Source organism: Petaurus breviceps, unplaced genomic scaffold, assembly GCF_028583685.1.
Source record: "Petaurus breviceps papuanus isolate PSGF00001 unplaced genomic scaffold, PetGlider_PUasm1.0 99, whole genome shotgun sequence".
Lineage (NCBI taxonomy): Eukaryota > Metazoa > Chordata > Mammalia > Diprotodontia > Petauridae > Petaurus > Petaurus breviceps.
In genome coordinates, this window is record NW_027187465.1 from 6,449,794 (window position 1) to 6,460,155 (window position 10,362).

The window sequence follows — 10,362 nt, forward strand, 5'->3', positions numbered from 1 at the left end:
TTCTATCCACCATGCTACATGGACTCACTTGAAATCACAGAAATTAGAGCTGAGTGGGAATTTCTAGATTCCCTCATCTAATGCCCTCGCTTTACAGATTAGGAAACCAAGGCACAGAGATATGATTTGCATAAGGTCAGTGAGGTAGTGAGGAAAAGAACTAGGACTCAAACCCAGGTCCTCTTGACTCCAAATTCAGTCACTTCAAATTCTGCAAGCATCCTTGTACCAGTCATTACACTGGGATATGGGAATCTCAAGACAACTCAACAGTCCCTTTCATCACAGAACTAGCCTTCCATCAGCATCTCATGCTGTCTCTGCTCCATCACAATGCTCACTTGGTGACTCTAAGTCCCCAGACCCCAGGGTCCTAGATGACCAAGGCCAAAGATGAGGAGAGGCTGCAGAGAACTGAAACAGAAAAACCTACAATGTTCTCCAATGCCAGGATGCTGCTCTGACCCTGGTACATCATATAGACCATGCCCTGCTCCTTAGCAGCTGTGGGTCCTGGGGGATGTCTCTTTTCTTCTCTGACATTCATTTCCTCCTCTGAAAAATGAGAGTCTTTGAAGGATCTCAAAGCAGCCTTCAGCTCTGACTCTGTCCCTCACATTCAGGGCAGTCTGGGGCCTGGGGAGGATCCTCTTCCATGGAGATTTCTGGTTCTGAGGAGGGCACAGAGGGATTGTACAAGGCACAGAGCCTCAATTTCATCTGTAAAATCAGAGAGATGTGAAGAAGTTGGCAATTCGACCATAGAATAGCGATACACACACAGAGCTTTCACTAGGTTGGCGGAACTGGTTTTGTTCCTCTTTTATTCTTCATTTTAAATTTTTTTTCTCAGAGGAAAAAGGAGGGAAACATTGGTAAACATAAATCATATGAAAAGCAAAAGATAGCAAATGTTAAAAAGGAAAATAACAAGACAGCCGTTCTGACTAGTCTCCAAGGTTCCTTCCAGAGTAAGTTCCTGTGTCATGCCCCACACTCAGGGAACTCTCCAAGGTACCCTTCTATATGGGCTATGCACATCCTCCCACTCCCACCCCACCCCTTCATCTAAGGACAACACAGTGGCTATGGAGTCAGTCATTGAACTCCTTTGGGACTCAGTTTTCCTAATTTTAAAGAATGGAGATTGGACTAAATCTCTGATGAAAAAGGCTCCCCTTCAAAAGGAGTCAAAGGATGAAGAATGTAGTATCTCATCCCTCTGGCCCCATTACTGTCCTACTCAATCCATAGGCTAGTTCAAGCAATATCAGAACAGCAATAATAATTTCAACAACAAAAACAATAATAATAAAATAACCATGACAACAAGAAAACCATAAAGACAACAGTAATGGAAATAACCATAACAGTAATAATATTTTTAAAATAACATTTTTCTTTTACATTTTAAGACTTTCACCATAATTGTATGAGTTTACTAATGCAAAGCATCCTCCTCCTTGTTTTACAAAGAAGGAAATGGGCTAAGAGAGGAAGCATCTTGTTCCATGTCACATATTTAGTAAATACAGTGCTAGGAGTCAGTCCTGGGTCCTCTAACACCAAGTTTTCTGCAATCATATCTCAAGCTCCCTCCCATTGCTGAACATAGGAATAAGTCAACTCTCTGAGCCTCTATGGGAGTGGTTGTAAATGTACCAACCCCAGAGACATAAATCTGAAACAGGCAAAGGTTTTCTATTGTTGTTGGTAATGATTGAGAGATGAAGGGGACTTTGAAGGTTCTTGAGAACAATCCATTCATTTTACAAGGGATGAAACTGAGACCTGGAGAGGTTAGGTGACTTGTCCAATGCCCCACAGTAAGCATCAAAAATGAAATTTGAACCCAGCTCCTCTGACCCAAGAGCCAGGGCTTTTTCTGTTGTATGATGCTACCTCCCACCACAGTCATAGACTGCCTATCACTCCCCTGCATGAACTCACCATTTTCATTGATAGCTCTAATTTCTAGGGCATTTTGAGGTTTCCAAAGCCTCACAGTATTTCTATGAGGCAACAGTCTACAACTGTTATGCCCATTTTATAAATCAGGAAATCTGAGTGAAGAGATTTATTACAAGGCACACAGCTAGGAAATTTACGAGCCTTGGTTTAGAACCAGATCTTCTGATCTGTCCAGCATTCTTTTCACTATGGCACACTGGCATTCCAGCCAGGCTGACACCTTCACTCTCCCCTCAAACATTCTGGACACACAGCCCTCTCAGAGCCTTTGTGTCAGAGTCTGAGAACAGCTGTGTCCCTGCTGCTCACAGCTGGTAGTCATGCCCTGGGCCTCTTTAAGAAGTGTTAGGATATTTCCTATTGAGAAGGGTTTAGTGGATGGAAGAAAACAGCCCTGAGGAGTGGGAGGATTGAGTCTATATATGGGAGAGAGAAAGGGAGAGAGTTAAGACTGTATCAGCATGTGTAAACCCTAGAGTCTGCAGCCCCAGGGTTCAGTAACTAAAAATACAAATTTCTGCCATGGGAGGTGATGCTTTGTTCTGGGTCCTAGTCTCCCCACCCCTCCCCTTCAAACACACACAATGATGCCTGCATTGGCAGGTTGTGAGGGGAAGGATGAGAAGCTGAGCTGGGGTTGCTTCTGTCTGGCATACCCTATCTGAATAGTCAATGCTAAGTGCCTTGTAGTAGGGGAAGAGAAAGAGCTGAGGAGATGATGGGGGTGAGAACGGAGTGACAGGACAGAGGAACCTAGAACCCAGAGTGTCAGGGATAGCACTACAGAGAGGGATAGCAGCAGAGAGATCCCCTCACAATATTTCTGGCTGTCCACCATGCCTGGAATACACTTCTTATTTATTTCTGCCTCTTAGAATCCCTACCTCCTAAATCTTGAGATGCAATTCAAGCACCACCTTCTTCTTGAAGACTTTCCTGACCACTGCCCCAAAAAGTGGTCTTACTCTTACACTGCACCTGTAAGAATCCCAACACCAATGAAGATAATTAACACAGCAAGGCAGAGGAGTTATTATATACCTGTATGTGTATATGTGGTCTCCCCCACCCTAGACTGTAAAGTTCATGAGGCAGAAACTATTTAACTTTTTCTTTTTGGCAAGGCATGTTGCAATTGCTTTTTATTTGGCTTTTTATTTATTTTATTCTAAATTTAAGAAATGAGACAAGCATTTCTATAACAGTAGAATAGGAAAAAAGATGATTGTATATGAAACTGCAAATCTATTATGTACAATGTGCTATTACTTTTATCTATAATAATCTATAATAAAGTTATATATGTAAATAATACATCTAAAGTTATATAATCTATAATAAAGTTATCATTTAATTTCTTTTTTTCCTTTTGTTCCTTCCCCTCATCATAGAAATGGCTGCCATTAGACACAAATATGCATATGTATACATACATAATATATACATGTAAATCCATTCTATACACACATTTAATACTTATTTCTCTTTCTTCATATGTCCAGTGCCTAGTGTATAACAGCTACATCATCATCATCATCAATCCAAAAAACATTTATTGAACTTCTACTATGCACAGGCACTGTGCTAAGCCTTAGGGTAACTAATAAAAAGAAAGACAGTCCCTGCCCTCAAGTAGCTTAAAATTTAATGGGGTGGGAAGGAGAGACAGGAAGACAGTGGCAGGGACAGGCGAGACACCAGGGTTAATCCAACACCTTGTCCATGGAGTTGAAACGAGGGAGAGCAGTAGATGCAACGTAGAGTTGGCTGTAATAGTGAGGTCATCATCATAGCCATCAGCTATATTGTCCATTAAGGTTTGCAAAGTGCTTTAGAATGTTATTAATCCTCCCAATATCCTGTGAGGTGGAGACTATTATGATGCCCATTTTATAGAAGGAAATTGAGATGCAGAGGTAAGTGACTTGTCTAGGGTAATACAACTAGTAAGTGTCTGAGAGTGAATTTGAATTTAGCTCTTCCTGATTCAAGGTCCCACAATCTAATTCCCTCTAATAAACACCTAATAAATTGATTGATTAGCAGAATCCTATCTCCCTTTTAAAGCTCAGCCCAAGCCCAATCTCCCCTACCCTTCCTCAACCAGCCACACCATCACCACCACCACCACCCCAGGTCACAATGATCTCCCCTTCCTTCAAGCTCCTACAGCCAGAATGAGCACTTTTCAGTTGCCCATTGTCATAGATGGCCTTGGGATTGCTATTGATCTTTCAAGCTCACGTCAGATCTCACTTACCTAACTGTAAGCTCTGGGAGAGCTTATTTTACCCCATAGTGCTTAATGCCATCTCCAGTCATCCTGATGAGTATCTGGCCACTGGACCCAGATGGCACTGGAGGCTGGTGACCTTGAACAGTCCTGCCTCACTTAAATCCAAGTCAATTGCAAGTCACGTCATCATCTTCCTGCTGTCATGGTCCTCTACGGAAACGAAATACAAGCACAACAACAAATGCCTTACACATAGTAAGCTGGTCAACAGCAACAAACACTTGTAAGTATCTGGTTGTTAGATCTCTTGTTCTAGGTGCTGGGGAAGAGATAAAAATTAGCTAAAAAAGAGACCCAGATCTCATGGAATGTACACCCTAACGGGGCTCATAAATGTGGTGTGCCAGTGTACTATGGGCAGCCTAGAGTCAGGAAGACCTGGGTTCCAATCACACCTCAGATGCTTAATAGCTGTGTGACTTTGGGAAACTCACTTCAGCCTGTTTGCCTCAGTTTCCTCATCCATAAGATGAGCTGGAGAAGGAAAGGGCAAACCGCTCCCATATCTTTGCAAAGAAAACCCTAAATGGTGTCAAAAAGACTCAGATATCATTGAAACAACTCAACAGTAACAACAAAAAGTATGTTATAGGTAGTGTCCAAATATTTCCATTTTACAGGCAGAAAAACTGAGTCTAAAAGAAATCATAGAAACATAGATTTAGAGACAGAACGGCCTCAGAGGTCATGTAATCCAACTGACCTACATTTTACATATGAAGAAACTAAGACCTAAAAGGGCTGAGAGATTTCCTCAAGATCTCCCAACAACAATAACAATAACAGCTAATAGATATCACACTGAGCACTTTAAAGATATCATCTTACGTGATCCTGGGAGGAAGGAACTATTATTATTCCCATTTTATAGTTGAGGAACCTGGGGCAGACAGGTTAGGTGACTTGCCCAGGTGCACACAGCTAGTAAAGGTCTGAGGCCAGATTAGAACTCCTGACCCCAGGCTCAGTACTCAGTCCATTGTGGCATCTAACTGCCAACTAATAAACACCAGAGCCTAGACCTGAACTCCTCTGTTGACTTCAGGCTCCACGCCATTTCAGTTAGCCCCTATTCCCTTCATATCTTGTTGACAATACACAGACTCCGAGCCCTGGTCTGTTGCTCATTCTAAGGAAGTCCAGGGGAGTAAGCAGGCAGATTACCCTGGGGCCAGGAAGGATGTAGAAACTAAGCCATTTGTAAATTCAACTGCAATTCTCTCTATCATCACCACTGGAATCAGCCCCTCCTTGAGACATCTTAAACTCAGGAACTATATTCTCCATGTCACCCACACCCCAGAGAAGAAGCCTTTTCCCACTAAGGGCATCAGATCAGGACTCACATGAACTGGGTTCAGTCATTGGAAAACCTGACCCCCAAAAGAGGAGATTAGATTTTTCTCACATTCTCTGGTTTATAATGTCTCCACCCTGGAATCCCAAGAAGAATCCTTTAAATAGATCTTAAATAGGACTCACTAATCTAAAATCTCCCCAAAAGGATCAACAAAGTCACTTAGTGAAGAAACATTCAGTATACAAACAGATATGAGACATAGAATAGCTATTTTCTCTCCAACACAAAAGAAATGCTTAAAACACGAAAGACTCATGTACACATTGACGAATACTTAAAACATAAAAACATTAATCCATAGCAAAGGACTCCCAGTAGCCCATAAACAGATACAGAAAACACTCAAAGGACTCATAGAAAGTCCATTAGCCCCATGATACTCTCCTGGAAGGTGAAGGGGACTTTGGAAATGTCGAACAGATGTCAATTTCACCTAAATCTGAACTGGCCAGGCAGAAACTCACCCAACGAGCATATTGTCTGGCTAGCCAGGCATGTCATCACCTTCCCCTCCAGGAAGGGTGTAACTGCAGGAATCACCTGCCATTGGGCAGTGCCCAGACCTCTTAATGACTCCAGATCAGTTCAGCTCACAAAGTAGCCACCGAGACAGATTGCTCACCAGTTACCTGGGATCAGAGAAAGAAATATGAAATAGAAGAGAGAGAGTCATCTCGGATTAGATATCCAGTCTCAGGCTTGCCTAGGCAGGTAGTCAGTCAGTGAACACTTATTAAGTGCCTACTGTGTGCTGGACACTGTACAAAAAGAGGAAAAAGACGATCTTTACCCTCAAGTCACTGATGGAAGAGGCAATAAGCAAACAAATGTAGACAAACAAGCTATAGTCAGGATGAATAGGAAGTATATGGGAGGGACGACATTAAAATTAGAAAGGTCTGCGAAAGACTTCCTGTAGAAGATGGGATTTTAGTCAGAATTTAAAGGAAGCCAGGGAAGTCAGCACTCAGAACAGAGGGAGAGCATTGCTTACACAAGGGACAGCCAGAGAAAGTGCCCAGAGCTGAAAGATGCAGTGTCTTCTCTTCCTCTCCCTGGAAAGATGGAGAGCTCCCTGAGCCTTCAAAGAAAGAAAGAGAAAAAGAAATAGATGGTGATTTTTTGTTTTAAAATCATTTAGTGTTTGGCTCTTCCTGGCTCAGTTGTTAACTTTGATGTACACAAACACACACATACACACATACACATATCATGGGTACAAAGGGATAAACTAGTCTTTAATGATTCATGCCCTTCAACAAGAAACTTATATCAGGTGAGAACACATCTATTGAATCAACTACCAAAGGGCATTAAGCTAAGTGTGAATAACCTAGTTAATCAAGTTGGGAAGGAGTAGACTGTTCCCAGCTATTGGATGAAATGAAAGGACAGTACACAGGAAGTGTGTCGGGATTGGTTGAGGAGACAGTTGTGCTCTGTGGTGCATGTCTAAAATAATCACTGTAGTGGCTAGAGCTAGCAGTATGTAGTGCTTTGAGATTTGCAAAGCACTTTGGGAGCAGCTAGGTGATACAGTGGGTAGAACACTGACCCTAGAATCAGGAAGACCCAAGTTCAAATCTGGCCTTAGACACTTACAACCTGTGTGACCCTGGGTAAGTCACTTAACCCCCGATTGCCTCAAAAAGATTTTGCAAAGCACTTCACCATAGTATCTCATTTTATCTTCACAACAGCGCGAGAGATATGTGTTATTGTTATCCTTGCTTTATAGCTAAAGAAACTGTAGAGGTTAAGTGACTTACCCAGAGCCACAAAGCTGCAGTGTCTGATGTAGGACTTGAACCAGGTCTTACTGATGTCCCATCCAGCACTCTACCCACTGGGCCCCCAGCTACCTGTAGCAACTTATCTAAAATTCAAGAGTTCTAGTGACGAGCCAGGAGAGAGCAGTAGCAGTCAAGCCACCAGTGGGACTCGCTGAGAGGAAGCCTCTGTTTCTTCCCTACCACTCTACCCTTTGATCAGAAGATCCAGAAGATTTGGACTTGCCATGAGCATCTTAGCACTTTCTCTAGAACAGCAGTGACTGGCAAATAGTGTCTGCATCTAAAACTGTAGACAAAAGAAACTTTGAGGAAAGGCAGCTTCAGGGCTCTACAAGAAGCCAAGAAGAAAGCTATAATATACCTATGGGGACCTTCTTAGAAAACCCAAGAGGGGGAGAAAAAGACTTCCAGGAATTCTGAGTAATGGCCACCTAATGCACTCTAGGTTCCCTCAGACTTTATATGTATTTGGGGGAGATCATGCCTGTTGTTTGGAAGGACTGAGGTGCTGGGTTGTTATTGTTTCTTACCAGACCACTTTAGTAATGCCATTAAGAGTTAATTAAATTTGTGGGCTAATTCATATCAATCGATAATCAATGGATGAAACAGGCCAGTGGGGGCTCATGAGTCATAGCATCAAAGAAGCCAGTACTCACCTCGCCCTCTCCCTGATCCCTCTGCATTACTCTTAGAACCTAGAGATAGACAAAATAACAGCCATTCTCTGAGGACCCAGGTGGCCAGTGAGAGTGGACATTGGTATCATAGCTTCAGAACTTATGCTAAAAATAAGGGCAAATTAAATAAAAGGCATCTGGTAGGGACAGGGGAGGCATTAGCATCTGGGAAAAATCTTTACAGTAGTGAAGTAAAAGGGACTAGCACCCTGTTATCAGAAAGCCAAGTCATGAAAGGATGGGGCATGGGCTCAGGGATATTTTGATGAGGAGGGGAAGTGGATAAGGGTAAAGGAGGCTAAAGAGACTCCCCTCCCCCAGCTCCCAGGCAGCTGGAATGAAGTTCCCTGTGCTGACAAACACACACGGTTAGCCTGGTGCCCTGACATACTGGATTTCTTAAAATACCAGCAGCTTCTCTGGCAGCAGCTCAGGAGACCGTTTCTCACACAATCAGACAGTTGCTAAGGTAGGACATCTCATTATTCACACTGTGGTTTAGTCGTTTGGGGGATGGATGTGGGAAGAACCAGCCCAAAGCCACAAGAATTTCTTTTTACCTTTACCCCCCACACTCAAGTGCTGACAACAGTATCCAACGCCCATGGTGCTCCCCCTCCCCCTTCCCCATCCTGCCCTCACCCCATTGATTAACCAGGAAGTTTAGTCAATGGCAAATTGGGCTGAGGCAGATCACTCAATCAAAGCAGCCTTAGGTAATGAAATCAGCATGTGACTAAAAGGCAGGAGATCCAGGTTCCCGTTTTGGCTCTGAATGACCTTGGGCAAATCATTCTCCTTCTTCAGGCCCCAGAGAAGCCCTGGAGTGGGGGAATGTTTCTTCCCAGGTGAAGTTTCTTCATCTTTAAAATAAAATTAGTAAGATGACATTTATTTTTGTCAAGGCAATCAGGGTTAAGTGACTTGCCCAGGGTCACACAGCTAGTAAAGTTAAGTGTCTGAGGCCAGATTTTGAACTCAGCTCCTCCTGACTCCAGGGCCAGTGCTCCTTCTACTGCACCTTAAGTAAAATGATTCTGGAGGACCCCTTCTCCCTCCACCATCCTAGCTTCTAAGATTCCTTTTCTAGCTCCAGAACTCTCTGTTCTAAAAACCATCTCAGCTCTGACCTTCTCTGTCCTATGGAAAAAGCCTCTTTGAGCTCTGGTGATCTGTGGGTTCCTCGAACTCTATACAAGGTGCTGTGAAGACCCAAAAGGAACATGTCCTCCCCAACTCTGCCCTCTCTTTCCTTCCCACTAACAAATCTTGTGATTTCTACTATTTCTCACATCCTTCCCATCTCTCCGCTCACATGGCAGCCACACTGGCCTTGTCATCTTTCATCTGAATTGTTACAAAAAAACCCTTCTAATTGGTCTCCCTGACTCCAGTCTCCATCCTTCACTCAGCTGCAGAAGGGCATTCTTGACCCCCTCCCTTACTGAACAAGTTGTAGAGGTTCCCATAACCTCTAAGACTAAGTGCAGTCTCCATTTGGTTCTAAAAGTCCTTCAGGACATTGTTCCAGACTGAAAGGTGCCATTAGTCTTCTTCATACACTCTGCTCCAACCAAACCATCCCATTCTGTTGTTCCCCAGACATAGCATGCCTTCTCCTGCCTTCCCCTCCCTCCACAATGACAGGCTGCTCTCTTTTCTTGCCTCTGCCCTTTGGAGATCAGCTCAAGAATCATCCCCTTCAAAAGGCCTCTCCCCCCACAGTCATGTTCTGTTTATTTCTTAGTTATCCTCTGCTCACTTATTTGTTTATACATTTTGCCCCTCTAGTAGACTGTAAACCCCTCGAAGGCAGGGACTTTCAATTTTTTTCTTCTGTCTCTCCAGTGCCTAGAACGGTGTCTGGCACATAATAGGTCTAGAAACATATGTTAAAGCCCCACTATGTGCCAGGCAGTGTGCTAAGCACTGGGGATACAAAAAGAGGCAAAGTCCAGTTCCTACCCTCGAGGAGCTAAATGACTTCCAATGTACATTATAAAAGGTAAGTGAGGAGGAAAAGAACGGTGTACTGCCAGGCCTCCATGCTAGGTCCACTCTCTTTAGTATGAGTCTTTCAGCTGGCCACATGGAGAGCCCAAGCAGAGCCTGAGTGAGTCACAAAAAGGTGCAGAAGGAAAGGATGAAGGAGGGAAGGTGAAAGAGAGGGAGAAAGGAAAAAAGGAAGGAAGGAAGGAAGGAAGGAAGGAAGGAAGGAAGGAAGGAAGGAAGGAAGGAAGGAAAGAAAGAAGGAAGGAAGGG